The 19,404-nt window shown below is 52.4% G+C and overlaps 1 protein-coding gene across 3 annotated transcripts in view; it reads left to right on the top strand.

Annotated features, from left to right (window-relative positions):
- ZNF395 (zinc finger protein 395) overlaps positions 1–19,404 on the top strand; it is a 56,319-nt gene that overhangs the window by 1,766 nt on the left and 35,149 nt on the right. Inside the window, exon 1 of one of the 3 annotated variants that reach the window (XM_075923286.1) lies at positions 436–507. The exons of the other annotated variants lie outside the window; for them this stretch is intronic. The gene's annotated coding sequence lies outside the window, so the exon portion shown is untranslated. Of the gene's footprint in view, positions 1–435; positions 508–19,404 lie in introns of those variants that run through there. 3 annotated transcript variants of the gene reach the window in all.

Raw genomic sequence — 19,404 nt, 5'->3', positions numbered from 1 at the left:
GCCATGCATGTGATCTGATCTGCATGCTCAGAGGTGCTGAGCACCTGTCATTCCAAACCAATCTAATGCAAACTAAAACTACTCAGCTCCTCTGAAGATCCGGCCGCGTGTGTCTACATAGCTGGACGCCTCTGTCTTCCCTGACAAGGCTTGTGGGTCTGTGCTTGCCTACAGCTGAGCTCCCCCTGCTAGGAGCCGCGTGTGCCCATTGCTGTAGGTAGACGTGTGCGTGTTTCTGGCCCCGCGGTTGCAGCTGATCTCGCCTGTGGCTGGCTCGGAGCGGATGGCCGTACTGTTGTATCTGTCTGTGTGTGTGGGGCGTGTGTGTAGCTGTGCTGGGTTGCAAGTCAAGTCCCTTCCCAGCCGGGACTCCAGGCCAGGGGCTCCCGGCAGCCGCGTACGTGAGGCAGCCTGTGCCGGGGACAGGGGAGGGGAGGGGGGAAGGGGAAGGTTAATTTCAAAACAAGCTGAGCTCGGGAGGGAGCGAGCGAGCGAGCGGAGCGGGAGGTAAGCGCCGCGCGGCCGGGCTGGGGGGCCGGGGCGCTGCCCTCGGGGCGCCGGGGCGAGCAGAAGGGAGCGAGGCGGGGAGCGGAGCGAGGCGCAGATTCGGCGGCAGCGCGGGCTGCAGGGCGCGGACCCGGGCGGCCGGAGGGGGTGTGTGCGCACGGGGGCTGCTGCCGCGTGCGGCCGGTCCCCCCCGCCCCGGGCAGCCGCCTGGTGCACCCCGCGTTGCAGCCGCCTGGTGCACCCCCTCTGTTTCCACCGCCCCGTCCTGCGCGGCCGCCCCTTGCGCCCCCATGTTTCCCCCCCCCCCGCCGCACGCAACCGCCCCGTGTGCCTCGATGGCCCTCGCCGCGTGCAGCAGTGCCACGCGCCCCTTATGCCCCCCGCCGTGCACCCCCTTTTCTCCCGCCCTCTGCCGCTACCCGGTGCGCCTCGAACTCTGCGCCCCACGCAGCTGTGCCATGCACCCTGTCCCCCCCCGCACCTCGCGTTCCCCCCGCCGCATGCAGCACCCCCGTGCACCCCTTTATCCCCGCCGCATGCAGCACCCCCGTGCACCCCTTTATCCCCGCCGCATGCAGCACCCCCGTGCACCCCTTTATCCCCGCCGCATGCAGCACCCCCATGCACCCCTTTATCCCCGCCGCATGCAGCACCCCCGTGCACCCCTTTATCCCCGCCGCATGCAGCACCCCCGTGCACCCCTTTATCCCCGCCGCATGCAGCACCCCCGTGCACCCCTTTATCCCCGCCGTAGACAGCACCCCTGTGCACCCCTTTATCCCCGCCGCATGCAGCACCCCCGTGCACCCCTTTATCCCCGCCGCATGCAGCACCCCCATGCACCCCTTTATCCCCGCCGCATGCAGCACCCCCGTGCACCCCTTTATCCCCGCCGTAGACAGCACCCCTGTGCACCCCTTTATCCCCGCCGCATGCAGCACCCCCATGCACCCCTTTATCCCCGCCGCATGCAGCACCCCCGTGCACCCCTTTAGCCCCGCCGTAGACAGCACCCCGTGCACCCTTTACTTCTCCGCCCCGTGCACTCCTCGCCCCCCGCCCTCGCGGAACGCTCCCTGTTTCCCCCGCCGCATGCAGCCGCGCCTTCCACCCGTTCCTGTCCTGTCCCTCGGCACAGCCGAGCCGCGCACCCTCATTCCGCGCTGCCTGCAACGACCCGCTTACTCCTAGTCCCGTAGTCTCCCGCCGCATGCAACCGCCCCCCGCTGCATGCACTTTCTCAGTCCCCCCCCCACGTACCTCCCCTCGCTGCCCGCCTCCGTGCCCTGCACCTCCTCTTGGCCTTCCTGCTCCCCATGCACCAGCTGCTCCCATCCGTGCCCCCTGGTCCCTTTCCCTCAGCTGGTTCTGCACCCTCTAGTCTTTTGTATACATCTGCCCCCTTGTCCCCACCCAGCGTGGAGCTGGCCCCATTTGTCTCCATTCCTCCCTGATGTTCCTTCCTGCACCCTTTGGTCTACATCCCCCCCAGGGACTTCTCTGAGACCCCACAGTGCTACATGCAGGGGGAGAGGGGCAGTGTCTGTTTCCCCATTTCCCTACCTCCGGACAAACCCAGGAAACTGGCCTGTTTCTTCGGAGCACCCCGCATTCCCTCTGTATCTAACCCTCACGTTGCCCTAGCACCCGTCCCTCTGCTTGTTAATTCCTCTGTCTTCTGTGCCTCTGCTCATTCCTGGGTCCTTTGCCCACTGCCTTGCCTCCTTTTGCGCCTCGTCCCTGGCTCTGTGTGCATTGGCTCCTGTACACCATGCGGCTTCCTCTTGTACACATATCCCAGGGTCTGGCCCCTTCCCTGCTGCACCCTTGCTCAGCATGCCCCCTCCTGGCTGCGCTCTTGCTCCAGTGTGCACCACGCCCCCCTCCTGCCTGCCCTCATGCTCCAGTGTGCACCACGCCCCCCTCCTGCCTGCCCTCATGCTCCAGTGTGCACCACGCCCCCCCTCCTGCCTGCCCTCATGCTCCAGTATGCGCCACGCCCCCTTCCTGGCTGCACTCTTGCTCCAGTATAGGCCACGCCCCCCTCATGCTCCAGTGTGCGCCACGCCCCCCTCCTGGCTGCACTCTTGCTCCAGTATAGGCCACGCCCCCCTCATGCTCCAGTGTGCGCCACGCCCCTCTCCTGGTGGCGCTCTTGCCCTGGTGTGTGTATGCCACGCCCCCCCAAATGTTCTGCTGCACGCCTGGCCTGGTGCACACGTGCCACGCCCCCTTCCCTCTGCTGTGCTCCTGACCACGTGCACACATGCCACTCCTCTTCCCCCCTCTGCACTCCTGTCTCGGTGCATGCATGCCATGCCCCCCCCCCTTCTGCTGCATTCTTGGTTCAGTGCACACATGCCCTGCCCTCCGTCCCAGCCCCCCCCGCCCCGTTCTGCACTCCTGCCCTTGTACAAACATGCCACGTGCCCCTCCTGCCACACCTCTTTCTGGTGCTGTAGAATACGTCCCGCACTCTTGCTTCTGCTCCTTGTGTGCATTTTGCACACCCATCCTTGGTCCTTTGGATGCCAATTCCTTTTTGTACCCCACATTGCACTCACTCCAATGCCTTCCCCGGTGTTTCCAGTCACCTGGCATGCAGGACATGCTTTCTCATACTTTTCTGCCTGCCAGTTTGCATGCGTGCCACGCCCCCCCTGCCCCCGCCATGCCACAGTGCCGTCCGCTGCTTTCCTGTCATGGCCGGTTGCCACACTCTTGTACTGCCCCATTGCGTGCATTGCACAATCCGCCTCACACCTCCCCCACACTGCTTTGTGCACCCCTTGCATTCCTCCCCCTGCCCTTTCAAAAGCATGCCACAGCCCCTTCTGTGAGATTGTCCTGCCCCTATGTAGTCCTGCGCTGAGGGAATCAGATCAGAGTTTGCCAGCTGTAGGCTTGGTTTTGAGAAAGTATCAGATCTCCGCCTTTTCCTTCCCGGGCTGTAGTACCTTAACCCCTTAGAGCTGCCTGTCTTTCCCTAGTTCTAGTAGATGTGGTGGTGGTTGAGAGACGAGGAGGTTTGCGTAGGGTGGCGAGGCTGTTGTTTCAGGGACAGCCTGGTGTATTTGTAGGATTATGGGTGTTTGTAATTCCTGTCTCCTCCTTGAACTCAGCAGCAACACAGACACCCACACCCAGGTGAAATGTGCAAGATCACCCTGCACACACATACATTCAAGATGAGGGCCAGAGATACCTACCCACCATGAACCAAGACCAATGTTTCCTTTCATCTCTTCCATGCATGTGCACAATACATTTTTATGTGCACCATTTGCACCTGCCTTGTGTACCACCAATAGAAACAAAACCTCCTTGTGTGGGTGCTCTGCTAATTAGCTGGTCAGCATTCAGTTTCTCCTGAGTGTCCCCACAAGCACACAGCTTACAGGGAACACTTCCCAAGACCATAGTAAAAATGCGCAGAGTATGAAATGACAAGTCTGACGTTTTCTGTAACCTCAGTGCATGAGAGAGTGATAGGTGACAACTTCTCATAGTTCTCAGATAGCTCCTTTTATAACAGGATTTTTTGGCACCCTCCAGGCGAGGACATTACAAAGTATATCTAATCCCAATGCATTTCAAAGACCATAAATGCAGGCTGCATCGCTAAAATGCAGCCACCTCTGAGATGGAGGCCAGAAAGCAACGTGGCAGCAAGAACAGAAAATTTTGGTAAAGGACACTGGAGCCAAGTGCTGCTTCTTTCATAAAACACCCTGGGATCTTCAATGGTCATAGTGAGTAGGCCTGGCTGAATGAGTATCCTTATTCAGTAAAGTTGGGGGGAACTGAATTTGCCTTCTTTGGAAGGATGAAGGGTGAATTGACTCATCCGGGATTTGAATCTCTGGTTCCACAGAATTGAAGTATTTAGAGCCGAGAGCTCCAGAGTCCAGTTCTGCCCTCAATGGAGTCAGTACTATTTGACTTGTATGCAACACTTTTATCTGTGGCTTTCAGCGGTTCTTTACAGACAAAGGTGACTATCCGTTTTGTAACGTTAAGGATGGAAACACTGAAGCACAGAGAGAAGTGACTTGCTCCAGGCCACACAGCAGAGTAGGCACAGACAGGTGTTAAACCCAGCCCTCTGCACTGTCCGCTTGGCTACACCGCCTCCCACGTTTACAGAGAGGCCTGCTCTTCTTTTCACTAATAAATGCATGTCATAAAAATAAATAGAGGCCAGATTTCTGATATGAAATTGAGCCCCGCTCATTGGTAATTAAGGAACTCACGGGCGTTTTCCACAGGAGTGGAATCCACGCCAAATTCCTATTTGCCACTACACTTAAACTTTCCCCATGCAGTTTCAGGAGGTGATGCAATTTTCATGTTCTGGCCTACATTATCTTGTGTGATGCTGGTAAATAGGAGCCAGGTTCCATCCTGGGATAGTTTCATTTCAGTGGTGGTTGAAGTTTGTCTCAAATGTAGGCCTCAAATCTGGCAGCTGGCTCTGGATGGACATCCACAGATTAGTCCTGATCCTGCTTTCTGATCCTTCTGGAGGAAAAGCCCAGTACCCACGCTTTGGTTATAGTACCATTTCCATCCACTTCAGTGTAGTAAGATGTGTCATGTGATCTAGGCTCTGTTTGTTCATCTGGAATATGGGCATAAAGGCGCCCATTTGGGTAAACTGCAGTATGTAATAGGTAGGGGGTCTTTTGAGTGCCATTGCCATAGGCGGTTTAGCCTATTTTTTCTGACTCTTGAGTACAAATCTGAAGATTTCCCCTCTCATAAGGGTTCTTGTTTCCTAGCCTTTCAGCTGAGCTGCCATTAGAAGCTTTCGTATGTGTTTCCTCCCGTGTTGTTCCAAGCAGGATGTGGCTCTCGGCAGATTTTACAGCCGGAGTGGGTACAATATGGCCCGTGGGCCATATGCAGCCCACCAAGACACTGGATCCAGTCCATGGGAATCTCAGACAGGCTCCCTGCCTGCCCCTCCCTGCCTGTCTCCTCACCTCAAAAAAGATATTTTGGCCTTGGAAAGGGTTCAGAAAAGGGCAACTAAAATGATTAGGGGTTTGGAACGGGTCCCATATGAGGAGAGGTTAAAGCGACTGGGACTTTTCAGTTTAGAAAAGAGGAGACTGAGGGGGGATATGATAGAGGTCTATAAAATCATGAGTGGTGTGGAGAGGGCCGATAAAGAAAAGTTATTTATTAGTTCCCATAATAGAAGAACTAGAGGACACCAAATGAAATTAATGGGTAGCAGGTTTAAAACGAATAAAAGAAAGTTCTTCTTCACACAGCATGTAGTCAACCTGTGGAACGCCTTGCTGCAGGAGGCTGTGAAGGCTAGGACTATAATAGAGTTTAAAGAGAAGCTGGATAAATTCATGGAGGTTAGGTCCATAAAAGGCTATTAGCCAGGGGATAAAATGGTGTCCTTGGCCTCTGTTTGTCAGAGGCTGGAGAGGGATGGCAGGAGACAAATCGCTTGATCATTGTCTTCGGTCCACCCTCTCTGGGGCACCTGGTGCTGGCCACTGTCGGCAGACAGGATACTGGGCTAGAAGGACCTTTGGTCTGACCCAGTACGGCCGTTCTTATGTTCTTATGCATGCTGCTCAGAGCAGCTCTCTGAACTAGAGATAGGAACCACGAATAGTGGGTGGACCACATGAGTGGCCCTCCTTCACCTCTGTGGGCTGCAGCAGCCCATGGCCCATTGGGGTTCCATCTGCAGCCCCGCAGCCCCCCTGTCTGCTCCCCCTCCTCCACCTGTCTTTCATGCACTGGGGCACTGGAGCCCTCACCTCCTACTCCTCCCCCTCCCTCCCAGCACTTTGGGAACCCACAAGTTGCCTGATTTGCGCTCTGTCCGTACTCCTACCCTGCCCTCCTAGAGCTGGAATGTTGTGAATCAGCTGTTTGCGGCGTTTCAGCTCCGGGAGGGCTGGAGAGGAGCAAGGATGGAGCATGAATCCGCCAATTCACTGCGCTCCGAAAGTGTTGGCGGGGGCATAGTAAGTGTGGGGCTTTGGTGTCCCATTGTGCAAAAGGCATGTTGGGGAGGGGAGTAGCCGGGGGTCTGCAGGTGGAACCCCCGTGGACCCCTAGGGAGTTAGGAAGGAAGAGACTTTGCATGCTTCCCCTGCCCCCAGTACAATCTAGCAGCTCCCATTGGCTGGTTTCTGGCCAATGGGAGCTGCCTGTTTGCAGGGCAGGCAGTGTATGAAGTAGCACTCTCCCTCCAGGCTTGCAGGGGTCAGAGCTGCACATGACCCCTGCAGCCAGAGAAGGGGCATGGTAGGCAGGGACACTGGCTGAGGAACCAGCTGGGCTCCTTCCTCTGGCTCCCTAGCTCTTTCTTCCCCCAACCCTTTGCTCTCCTCCTGCACCCCTACCCCCTTCCAAACTCCCCTGCTCCAGGTCACAACCCCCTTCCAGATGCTGCACCACCTCCTACATTCCTCCTTCCCGTCAGAATCCTCTCTTGCACCCATACTCCCTTCTGCATCCCAGTCTTCTGCCCCAGGTCACAAACTCCTGGATCCCACACCCCCTCCATTAATATCATGGAAGTGTGCAGCCCAAATTCTTGAAGTGCCCCCCCATCGAAAATAACTGCCCACCCCTGCTTTGAGGGACCATAATACCTTCTCCACTCGCCCTGTAGGATCTGCCAGAGCCCCTCACCAGCTGAGTAGCTGTGTTAGCATGTAAACTTCATAATCACAGGCTCCGCAGGATGGGGGCATGGGGCTGAAACAAGATCCATGATTTCAGCGTCTAGTGCCTACTGAAAGCAGATGTGGCTCTGGGGTTCCTGAGCTCCCGACTCTTAAACTCTTCCTGCAAGTCAAATATCCTCCAAGCGTCTCCTCTGGATCAGAGCCAGGTGTTGCCCTGAAAGGCTTGTGCAAGGGAAGGGAACCTGGCTGGCCTGTTGTTTATCAGAACAGCACTGTGTTTGTGTAGGGGAGGTGAGCCGCAGAAAGGGCTGGGCTTGGCGGGCAGTAAAACCTGCGGGGAATTGACAAGGGATCTAGAAAAAAATAAACTTTCTGGCGAGATACTGAAGTGTGCATTATAGCCCATTGCTGCTTTGTACGGGGGAGCAGGGCTGGGCAGGAGCAAGGGGAAGTCTTTAATTGTCCAGCCCCTCCAACGGCATGGACTAAAATGCCACTTAGAAGGCACTGTTAGAACACACTGCTTGGCGCCGACGGGGCTTGCGCATACGTTCTTGAAGGGAGGAGGCGTGGTCTAGTGGTAAACATGAGATCAGGATAGACGGGCTGGCTGTGTGATCCCGTGCAAGTTTCCGTCCCTCCTTCTGCCTGTGCTGCCCTGTCTGTACAACGGAGAATGATGCCACCTACCGCACAGCAGCGTTAGATCTGTGAACGAGAAGGGGATGGATGGATCGAGAGAGATAAATACACTTTGGGATTGTTGTCACATAGCTTCCTTCTGCCTTGGGGAGCCTGTGTGCCTCGTCCCATGGGGTCCTGCTTTTAAATGTCTTGGTGAATTGGTGTGGGTGAGTGCCCAGGTTGGGAAGAGTGTGGCTGAGTTCTACTGGGAGCGAGAGATTCCCAAAAGCCCTACCTGCAATCAGGTGTGTGAAACGTACTTACAACTTAGTTTTGCATGTTAGTTTGGATGCCTTGGGATTTCCCTGGGGGAAGGGCAGGGAGCAGCCAGCGGCAAATTGGTTTCCACAAGTTGCATGAAACAAACAAAACAAAAAACTTGGTATAGATGGGGGTGGGTTCTAGATGTGAACAAGTCAAGAAGGGGAGGGGATATGTGTCAGGAGCAGTGGGGGCAAAAAAGGCGAAGGCATTGCTCCCGTCCAGATGCTTCCCCAAGTGGTTCCAAGGACGTGAAAGGCAGGAGGGTTGTAAAATCCCGTTTAATTGGTTCACTGGTTAAACATAGTGTTTAAGCAGTTAACCAATTGAAGGGAGGGTTGGTAGGGGGGCTGCTCCATTCTGGGCTGGAGTGCCCCATCCACGGCAGGCCTTAGGGGGCTCAGGAACCCGCTGTCCGCAGTGGGTGGGGAGCTGCTCCAGTCCCCACTGGTTAACCTTTCACCTCCCTAATGCTCTTCCTAGCAATGTGCCCTCTAAGCTTTTCCAGTCACGTGCGGAATAAATTTTATGTGCACTGAAACATGCGTGAATGTGCACCACCAGGAACAACACACCACCCAGCTGTGGGTGCTGTGCTAATCAGCTGGGCGGCGTTGCAGTCTCTCCTGAGTGGCTGCCCAAGCGCGTCGCTTACGGGGAATACTGCTTCGTAGTGCCCTGGCGTGGTGTTGGGGGTGTGTGTGTGTGCTGTGCTCTTGGGGTGCTGATGAAAAAGGTCCTACCTACTTTCAGCACCTGGTTTAGCAAAGCCCGGAGCTTCATGCTGAAGTTGAACGACACGAGCAATCCCCACCTCAGTTCAGCAAAGCATGTTGCGCACCTACAGAGAGAATTGGGTGGCTGAGGGCTTGTCTGCACTAGAAATGTGCCACTCTAGCACTTCAGTGCAGACGTTACCGATGCCAGCAGGCAAGGCCCGTCCTGGGGGGGTCGCGGTGCTCGGGTCCACACTCCTGCTGCAGCACTGTCCCTGCCTGGTCCCCTTCCTCAAGCGGTGGGGGGAGCAGAGATGAGGCTGGGGCCGGAATGCCCCACTTCTCACTGCCCCGGTGCAATGGGCTGAGATGGGTGGTGGAGCGGAGCGGGCCGCTCTGGTTGCAACCACAGTGAGTGCTGGGTGTGTGTGTGGGGGGGAGGAGCTCAAACTTGCCAGACCCTCCCCCCCAGGTAATTTCCCAGGCTGCTCTGGGCTTGGGATGTCCCATCCATCTGTCAGCTGAGGCAGCTGCTGTGAGTCCTCCAAAGTGCGGGGCCTGGGGCAGCTTCCTGGAACCATCATGTGGTTGGGATGAGCCTGCCAATGGGAGGGGTTCAATGTAGGTAATTTACCTCCCCATGGGGTGGTGCTAGGTTGACTGAAGAATTCTTCTGTTAACCTAGCAATGTCTACACAAGGTCTTAGGTCAGCTTTCTCAGGGGTGTGGATTTTTCACACCTCTGCATGTTGTGACTGGGTCCATCTTATTTTCCAGTATAGACCAGCTGTCCATATTTTGTTGACTCGGAACCTTAATTTTTAAAGATAAATATCATGTTTCTTAAAAGTTGGGTGTTAGCCACAGTGTCCTGGTAACTGTATTTTGTTTGCTGTCCTTGGAATCCCTTATGGGGTTTCAATATTCTTTACTTTCTGTTGAAAACTCTTTTGTAGCATTGCTGTGGTGGTTAAATAGTTGTGTCTTTCTGCTTCAGAGGTGGATGCATTTTAAGTGGTGGTTAAAGTGATCCTCATACGGAGTTCATAAGGTGCCTTGTAAATCACTTGGGTGGCCTTTTGAGATGAGAGATTATTTGGGATCAGGGTCAGTTTGAATTATGATCTCTGTGGCTAATAGGCCTCAGAATGCTCCCTTGTTTCTGAAATGCTGTGTGACTGAAATGATATGGCGGATACAATGGTGTCGTATCAACTACATATATGCGTAATTGAAATGCGACCGTCTCTGGGGGAGAACTCTGTAGCTATTTAACAGCAACAGTGGAACAATTTAAGACTGGAAATGAAAAATTGCTAACATCAAATGAAACTACTCGGGGAATTTTAGTGACAGGAGGCAGGATGTGGTTGCTGGAGGTGATATTTCGTCAGGACATCATGGTTTATGACCCAGATTATTTGGAAAAACTCTATTGAGCTTAAAAAAAACAAAAGCTGCTAGGACCTTAGTGTTAACTTGTAATTTGGAAGCTGGCACCTCCAACAGTACAGCAACCCCTAGAGGCATGCAAGTGCATTGCTTCAGGTTGAAGGCCACATGGAAAAGCACAGCTTCCAATACCTTTTCTTGAAGGACCTACAAGGTGGCAGCTGCTTTCCATTTCAATTTGTTACATTATGGTAATACATTTATTTAGGGCTTGTCTACACATTCACTAGTGCATCAGCTAGTTAATCTGCCTCCCGAGCAATGTTCCCTCTTAATTTTTCCATCCATGTATGGAATAAATTTTGTTATGTGCACCAAAGCATATGCAGATGTGCACCACCATAGAAACGTGCTGCCAGCTGTGGGCATGCTGCTAATCACTTGGGCGGCATTTTACTCTCTCCTGGGTGGCTGCCCAAGCACACCACTTACAGGAAACATTGCTCCCAAGAGGTGGTAGCTCTGTTAGTAGGAGAAACTCTCCCACCAGTATAGGGCTGTGTGCATGGGACTTAGATCGGTGTAATTACATTGCTCAGGGGTGTGGATTGTTCACTCCTCTGAGCAACGTAATTACACCAATGTAGATCTGTAGCATAGATCTGACCACAGTGAGGTAAGTTGATTTAATATCTGTCCAGCCAGGTGTGTGTTTGTCAAATCAATTTGAATGGCTTCCCCGAAGTGTGAGGTGGAGAGGCCAGTTGATGTGTTTGTTTGGAATTCAGCTGGACACAGTGAGTTTGGGCAAGTCTCTTCAGGTACATCCAGGCAGACAGACTTGCACTAGCTCCGCTTCAGCTAGTCTGCTAGAAATAGCAGCCTGGCACCTCAGGCTACTCACTCAAGCCCAAGCCTGCCCAACCCCCCGGGTCCAAGCCACCGTCTGTGCTGCAGCGTGCACACGGCTGGTGTTGGTGCACCACCTCAAGTACAGCTAGCTCAGGTCGGGTTCTCGGTCAGCTGCTTTGTGCAGGCTGCACAGTGTGGTGTGAAGGCACCTGGAGGCCATTTCTCCCTGTGCAGGGCAACTCTGACCTGGACATCAGGAGAGAAGGGGGTAGGGCATGGGCAGGAGGCGTGTGGGAAGTGGAGCAGAACTACAGCCTGTCCTCCACTGCCATGAGTTCGCGCTGCCCCGGTAACTCTAGCTGGCCACTTGAAGCCACTCTTTTCTACTCCATCTGAGCACTTAGTCGAGTAGGTGCAGCACAGAAGTCTGTGTGTGTGGGAGGGGAAAGGGTACCAAGATTTCTGTGTTGTAACTCTGCTGTGGCACTCATTCTCTCTGTGTCCTTGGTCTCATCACTTTGCCGCTCCGTGCCTCAGTTTCCCCAGCTTGCAAATAGGGCACTGTGACTTTGTAATGTGTTTCGAAGATGACGAGTGACTGGTATTATTGCAAAACTGTGCACCCATGAACAGTGCATGTTGTTACAGTCTTTGCTTTCTTTGGTGCTTTATGAATAAATGTGGGAAGTCTGTCTTCCCTTTGCATGAATTCTCCTTGCTTTTAGGAAAACCCAGGTTTTTACAACAGAACAACTAGCAAATCTAAAGGAATAGGAAAGGCCCGATGGAGAAGTTCTCTTTATGCGCTTGCTAGAACAGCAGCAGTGAAAAGGGAAAATCTGTCATTGTACTTTTTCAAGGGAAGGGGAATCATTTGGGGAAAAAAGGACAAGAAAAATTATTCTGGACATGTTGATGTGTTACCGAGACTCTTAATGGTGCTTTAGCCAAATAAACCCTCTTGCACAACTGTTCTTGCGCAAGAGGCCAGAGTAGACAGGCAACATGAATTTCTTGCGCAAGAAAGCCCGATGGTTAAAATGGCCATCAGAGCTTTCTTGCGCAAGAGAGCGTCTACACTGGCACAGATGCTCTTGTACAAAGGCACATGCCAGTGTAGACATCTCTTGCGCAAATACTTTAACGCAAGAACTCTTGCGTTAAAGAGTATTTGCGCAAGATCATGCCAATGTAGACGTAGTCTAACATTCTGTGGCTGTGTCTAGACTGGCAAGTTTTTACTTGCCAGCTGTCTACACTGGCTGCTTGAATTTGCGCAAGAACACTGACGATCTGATGTAAGATTGTCAGTGTTCTTGCGCAAATATTATGCTGCTCCCGTTCGGGGAAAAAGCTCTTTGCGCAAGAGGGCCAGTGTAGACAGCTGAAAACTGCACAAAAGCGTCCGTGCCAATCTCGACGCTCTTTTCCGCAAATGCTTTTAACGGAAAAACTTTTCCATTAAAAGCATGTGCGGAAAATCATGCCAGTCTCGACATAGCCTGTGTGTTTTACCACTTTTCGTATGGGACTCTTGTGAAATGGGCAAGGGAACTTCATATCAGAAGCTAAGCAACCTACCCAAGGTTAGAGTATCAGAGGGGTAGCCGTGTTAGTCTGAATCTGCAAAAGCGACGAGGAGTCCTGTGGCACCTTATAGACTAACTGAAGTGTAGGAGCATAAGCTTTCGTGGGCAAAGACCCACTTCGTCAGATGCATGTCACATGCATCTGACGAAGTGGGTCTTTGCCCACGAAAGCTTATGCTCCTACACTTCAGTTAGTCTATAAGGTGCCACAGGACTCCTCGTCACCCAAGGTTAGAGTAAGTCAGTGTCAGAGCTGGAATTAGATTCTGGAATTCCTGGATGCGAGGTCTGTGCTTTGACCACTACATCATGCTCTAATCTGTTCCTCCAACTCAGAGCCCTTTCTACCTCTTATCTCTTAAGTCCTAAAAGGCACAATCCTGAGAGGTAATTTTTAGAATTTCACTTTTTTTTTTTTTAGTTCTATTTTTTCTTTTGTATGATATTAAACATGTTTACATTGTTGAGCCAACATTGCCTTGCAGCGAGGAGGTGGTAATGACACAGGTTGGATTAAATTCTTTGAGAGTTTGTTCATGTTCCCACTGAAGGCTATGTTCAAAACTCCTAGGCTACGTCTAGACTGGCATGATTTTCCGCAAACGCTTTTAACGGAAAAGTTTTTCCGTTAAAAGCATTTGTGGAAAAGAGTGCCTAGATTGGCACGGACACTTTTCTGCAAAAGCACTTTTTGTGGAAAAGCGTCCGTGCCAATCTAGACGCGCTTTTGTGCAAGAAAGCCCCGATTGCCATTTTCGCGATCGGGGCTTTTTTGTGCAAAACAACACCGCGTTGTCTACACTGGCCCTCTTGCGCAAAAGCATTTGCGCAAGAGGGCTTTTGCCCAAACGGGAACAGCATAGCATTTGCGCAAGAACACTGACAATCTTACATGAGATCGTCAGTGTTCTTGCGGAAATTCAAGCGGCCAGTGTAGACAGCTGGCAAGTTTTTCTGCAAAAGCAGCTGCTTTTGCGGAAAAACTTGCCAGTCTAGATGCAGCCCTAGTGACTCCAAGGGAATAGTGTGAATCTTTATGAACGAATAACCATTTGTGGCTTTAAAACTGCAGTCACATTAAAACACTGATTCTCCCCTGTCCACTAAGACCCGTTCACCCGGTTTAGTGGTGTAGCAGGTTAGTTGGAAATCTGTGTCTTATCTGACTTGAGTAATAACCAGAGTGTCAAATTCATTGGGACTTGAGGGCCAGGTCGGTGAGCCATGGTGCACATCCAAAAATACATGTTTGTCACAATGCAGAGGGAACTATTTTACACAGCAGCTCAGGCAGATGATCCCAGCTGTCCCTTCTGGCCTTGGAATCTATGAATGACCACTGATGGTAGCGGCTGGTTTTGCAGCGGTCAAGAGAAGAACATGGCCTTTATGTGGGAATGAAACATTGAGCTATTTATTATGGTTCAGTGCCCGAATGCTCCACTCGTCATGAGTGGGAGGATCTTCTGGACTGGACGTACCCATTGAGTGTGTGTGGGAGGAACCCCGCCCTGGAACACACCTCTGGCTGAAATGCCCTGTTCCTCCCCTGTAGGGAAGGGAGAGAAAGGCAATTCCTGAAGGGATCAGAAACACCAGCCCTAATGCGATGGCTTTGGAGGTGTCGCCTCCCAGACCGGGAAGGTGATCCTTTCGTTCTCGGTGGGGCTGTTGGGTGCTCACCGTGTACGGTGCTTGTGATTCTGAGCACCCGGGTGCCAGAAAAATGTTGGCAAATGGATGGAAATTCAGAGAGAGCAGCGGAAATAGTCACTGGACTGGGGCGGCCGAAAGGGCTACGTATGTGTCGTCCGGCCCTATAGGCTACGTCTACACTGGCAGCTTCTTGCGCAAGAACTCTTTTGCGGAAGAGTTCTTGCACCAGAAGTCTTCCACAGGAGGGCGTCTACACTGGAACGTGCTTTTGCGCAAGAGCATCTATGGCCATGTGGACGCTCTCTTGCGCAAGAAAGCTCTCATGGCTATTTTAGCCATAGGGGTTTCTTGCGCAAGAAATTCATGTTGCCTGTCTACACTGGCCTCTTGCTCAAGAGGGCTAATTCCTCATGGGGAGAGGAATAACTCTTCCGGAAGAAGCCCTGTTTTCTGACGCTAGGCTGCAAATTTACTTGCGCAAGAACGCACGTGCAGTGTAGACACCCAGCAAGTTTTTGCGCAAGAATAGTTCCATAGGTTGACTACACGCTGTGTGAAGAAGAACTTTCTTTTATTAGTTTTAAACCTGCTTCCTATTAATTTCATTTGGTGTCCTCTAGTTCTTCTATTATGGGAACTAATAAATAACTTTTCTTTATCGGCCCTCTCCACACCACTCATGATTTTATAGACCTCTATCATATCCCCCCTCAGTCTCCTCTTTTCTAAACTGAAAAGTCCCAGTCGCTTTAACCTCTCCTCATATGCGACCCGCTCCAAACCCCTAATCATTTTAGTTGCCCTTTTCTGAACCCTTTCCAAGGCCAAAATATCTTTTTTGAGGTGAGGAGACCACATCTGTACACAGTATTCAAGATCGGCGAGGAGTCCTGTGGCACCTTATAGACTAACGGAAGTGTAGGAGCATAAGCTTTCATGGGCAAAGACCCACTAAGTGGCCACTACATGCATCTGACGAAGTGGGTCTTTGCCCACGAAAGCTTATGCTCCTACACTTCCGTTAGTCTATAAGGTGCCACTGGACTCCTCGCCGCTTTTGCAGATTCAGACTAACACGGTGACCCCTCTGATAGTATTCAAGATGTGGGCGTACCATAGTTTTATACAGGGGGAGTAAGATATTCTGGGTCTTATTTTCTACCCCTTTCTGCGTGAGAAATATGCAAATGAGGCTAAGCGTGGAATATCGCTGAGCCTCATTTGCATACCTAATGAGCCACCATTTTTGCAGAAGAGGCTCTTGCGCCGGAAGGAGCTGTGTCTACACTGCCCCTTCTTGCACAAGGAAAATCCCTCTTGCGCAATGCCGTTACGCCAAGTACTTTTCAGGAGCTGTCTGCACTGCCCCTTCTTGCGCAAGAGCTTCTTCTGCAAAAATGGTGGCACATTAGGCATGCAAATGAGGCTCGGCGATATTCCACGCTTAGCCTCATTTGCATATTTCTCACGCAAGACACCGCTCTTCTGGGTCTAGAGTCCTGGGTTGGAATGTGGCTGACTGGAGACGGGAGGGATAGCTCTGTGGTTTGAGCATTGGCCTGCTAAACCCAGGGTTGTGAGTTTAATCCTTGAGGAGGTGATTTGGGGCAAAAATCTGTCAGGGATGGAACTTGGTCCTGCTATGAAGGCAGGGGACTGGACTCAATGACCTTTCAAGGTCCCTTCCAGTTCTAGGAGATAGGCAATCTCCATTCATTTTTTTTTCACTGTGCGGTGAGACGACCTCTGTGCACATCATGGGATTGACGGTCTGTTTTGGCATCTCTGCCCGGCACTGGCACGTAGACGTTGTGAAACTGAGCCCCCGGATTCCAATGCGTTGGCCGAGTCTCTTTGAGTGCCAGGTCTGGAATAGCGAGGGGGCAGCAGGTTATGTGCGGGAAGCCAATTCCCAGCCCATTGTTTGGCTCTCCAGAGCCCCAACTGTTTCTGGGCCATAACTGTGAACGGCGGACGAGGTTGATTTGGAACCTCCACCCGGGAACGCCATTTCTGTGGGTGGGGGAAGCACCCACAGGACTGTTCAGGTTAATCACCGGCTCAGAAGAGGGGAATGTGATTGGAGGTGGCTATTAGGAAACCGTGGTTGGCAGCAAATGCAGTTTATAGGTGTAGTCCGAGTAGCTTTGGCTTCCCCTGTCCATTTTCTAAGCTCTAGCTGCTCTTACATAGCAGGGAAGCCTGGCATGGCATTGTAGAGCAGTCTGGGTGCGTTGTGTGGCGTGGTGGATCATTGCTGAGTAGTTCTGTCAGTGTTTGTATGGGGCCAGCGGATAAAGCGGGGGGGGGGGGGGCAGGACTGGTCTTGGATGGATGATTTAGTGGCAACCAGAGCAAAACCTCTTAACCCACTGGATCAGATGCTCATGAACGTCCTCAGAGCCAACTGTAGCTGTCCTGTCTGCCGGAGCTGTACGCTTGCCCTGCATGCATTCCCATTAGCCCCGGCAGTGTAATTGGTTAAAAATTGTCTCCACTGACCTTCCTGAGCTGGCAGCTGCCCAACGAGACTGACATATAATGATCGATAGGGCCCAAGCATGGCCTCCTGCTCCTGCATGAACATGATAAATCGGTGCTTGCAGCCCGGTGCTCGTAGGCCACTGCATTGTACCATACGGTCATTCATAATGTCCTAAGGAGAGTTGGATTCTCATTGGTTTAACCGTTCAAACAAGCTGATTTGCAACTGACGATAGCTTTTCCACTACATTTGATGGTGCGTTTTGCTGTCCAGAGGCAACGCTGTGTCTCCACACATTTATTTAAGCAGTTACACAACTGATGTTTATTCACAATTTAATTTATTTAATTTTTACGTTATTATGTTAGAAAATGGGGAATGACGCATTTCTACTTTACTCGACTTGGATTAAGGATATTAAGAGGCGGATAATTCACTAATCGTGTAGTTGATTAAAATTTGTATTGACTTACACAATCAATAAGGAAAGACTAGCACAGTCCTGGCTCACGCAGGATCCAGGAGCTACCCCCGCTGCGGCTCTGCAGTTTAAATGTAGTAAGAGCCGGGCACTTCGGCTGTCTGGCTCCGACTACTTTTAAACTGCGGACGAGCAGCGGGAGTAGGTCTTGAACCTACTGTGAGCGGGGTCTGAGCAGGGAGCTGGGACCTCTGGGGACACAGGCTGCTGCTGGAGCAGCCTCTGCCTGCAGCGAGCCTGGGCCTGTCATAGGCAGAGGCTGCTTCGTGGCAGCCTTCCTTCCCCGCCGCCCCCGCCCTCCACTGCTACCTCTATCAGAGGCAGCAGTGTGGGGTGGAGGGCTGGTGGCACCGTGGATGGTACAGAGGCAGCAAGGGGTGGGAGATGAGTAGTCAACTCGACTACTCACTTAGGTTACATTACATCCACACTGCGGAGCTATTTCGAAATAGTTATTCCGTGTCCTTAAAGCAGCCCGTTATTTCAAAATCTGTTTAGAAATAACAGGCGCGCTGTGCCAGTGTCCCTATAACCCTTGTTCCACAAGGGATGTTTTGGAATAACGCTTTATTTCAAAATTACTTCGAAATAAGCGTCGCAATTTGCATAGTGCAAATTGCATAGCTTATTCTGAGGTAAGGGATGTACCCTTACAAATTGCGTAGCTTATTCTGCTTGCAAATTGCATAGCTTTTTCTGAGTGTAGATGCACCCTTAGGGTATGTCTACACTACAAAGTTAGTTCGAACTAACGGACGTTAGTTCGAACTAACTTTAATAGGTGCTACACTAGCGCTCCGCTAGTTCGAATTTGAATCGAACTAGCGGAGCGCTTAGTTCGAACTAGGTAAACCTCATTTTACGAGGACTAACGCCTAGTTCGAACTAGCTAGTTCGAACTAAGGGCTGTGTAGCCCTTTAGTTCGAACTAGTGGGAGGCTAGCCCTCCCCAGGTTTCCCTGGTGGCCACTCTCGCCAACACCAGGGAAACTCTATGCCCCCCTCCCGGCCCCGGACCCCTTAAAGGGGCACGGGCTGGCTACGGTGCCCGTGCCAGGTGCAAGCCTGCCAGCACCCAGCTAGCAGACCCTGCACCTGGCACGGCACAGAGCCACCCACCCGATGCCCCCCAGCCCACCCCCTCTTGCCGGGACCAGGCTGGCGGCTCCCGGGAGCTTGCCCTGGACCGCAAGAGGCGGGCACCTTCCTGGGCTAGTGCGGACATCGTGGACCTCGTCCACGATCTCCGCACTAGGCACAGGAAAGTGGCCATCTAGGGCAGGAGAGCTGCCAGCCTGGCCACCCAGGAGCAGGTGTGCATGAAAATCAAGGGGGTCCACTGAGACCCCCGACCCTGAGCCCTGAGCTTACAATGGCCGTCCTGGGTCAGACCAAAGGTCCATCTAGCCCAGTAGCCTGTCTGCCAACAGCGGCCAACCCTAGGGACCCTGGAGGGGATGGACCGAAGACAATGACCAAGCCATTTGTCTCGTGCCATCCCTCTCCAGCCTTCCACAAACTTTGGGCAGGGACACCACTCCTACCCTCTGGCTAATAGGACTCCATGGCCCCAACCTCCATGACTTGATCTCACTTCCCTTTAAACTCTGTTCTAGTTGTAGCCTTCACAGCCTCCTGCAGCAAGGAGTTCCACAGGTTAACTATTTGCTTTGTCAAGAACAACAACTTTCTCTTACTAGGTTGAAGCCTGCTACCCATTCCTTTCCTTTGGTGTCCTCTAGTCCTTCTTTATGGGAACTCAGGAAGAACTTTTCTGAATGCACCCTCTCCACCCAACCCCTGCTTTTAGAGACCTCTATCCTGTCCCCTCTCCGTCTCCTCTTTTCTAAGCTGAACAGTCCCAGTCTCTGTAGCCTTTCTTCATCTGGGACCTGTTCCCAACCCCTGATCATGTTAGTTGCCCTCCCCTCTCCCAGCCTTTCTCTTCCCCTCTCCCACCTCCTTTTCCCAGTCCCCCCCAGTTTTGTTCAATAAAGACAGAGTCAATGTTGGAAGAAACGTTATCTTTATTTTGTACATCAATAAGAAGGGGGGCTAAGGAAGGGTAAGTGGAAGGAGGTGAGGGAGGAATGGGGTACGAGCCCCCGATGGGGAG

Source organism: Pelodiscus sinensis, chromosome 3 (genome assembly GCF_049634645.1).
Source record: "Pelodiscus sinensis isolate JC-2024 chromosome 3, ASM4963464v1, whole genome shotgun sequence".
NCBI lineage: Eukaryota > Metazoa > Chordata > Testudines > Trionychidae > Pelodiscus > Pelodiscus sinensis.
Note: the sequence above shows the minus strand (reverse complement) of the source record. Positions and strands in the feature narration are given on the sequence as shown.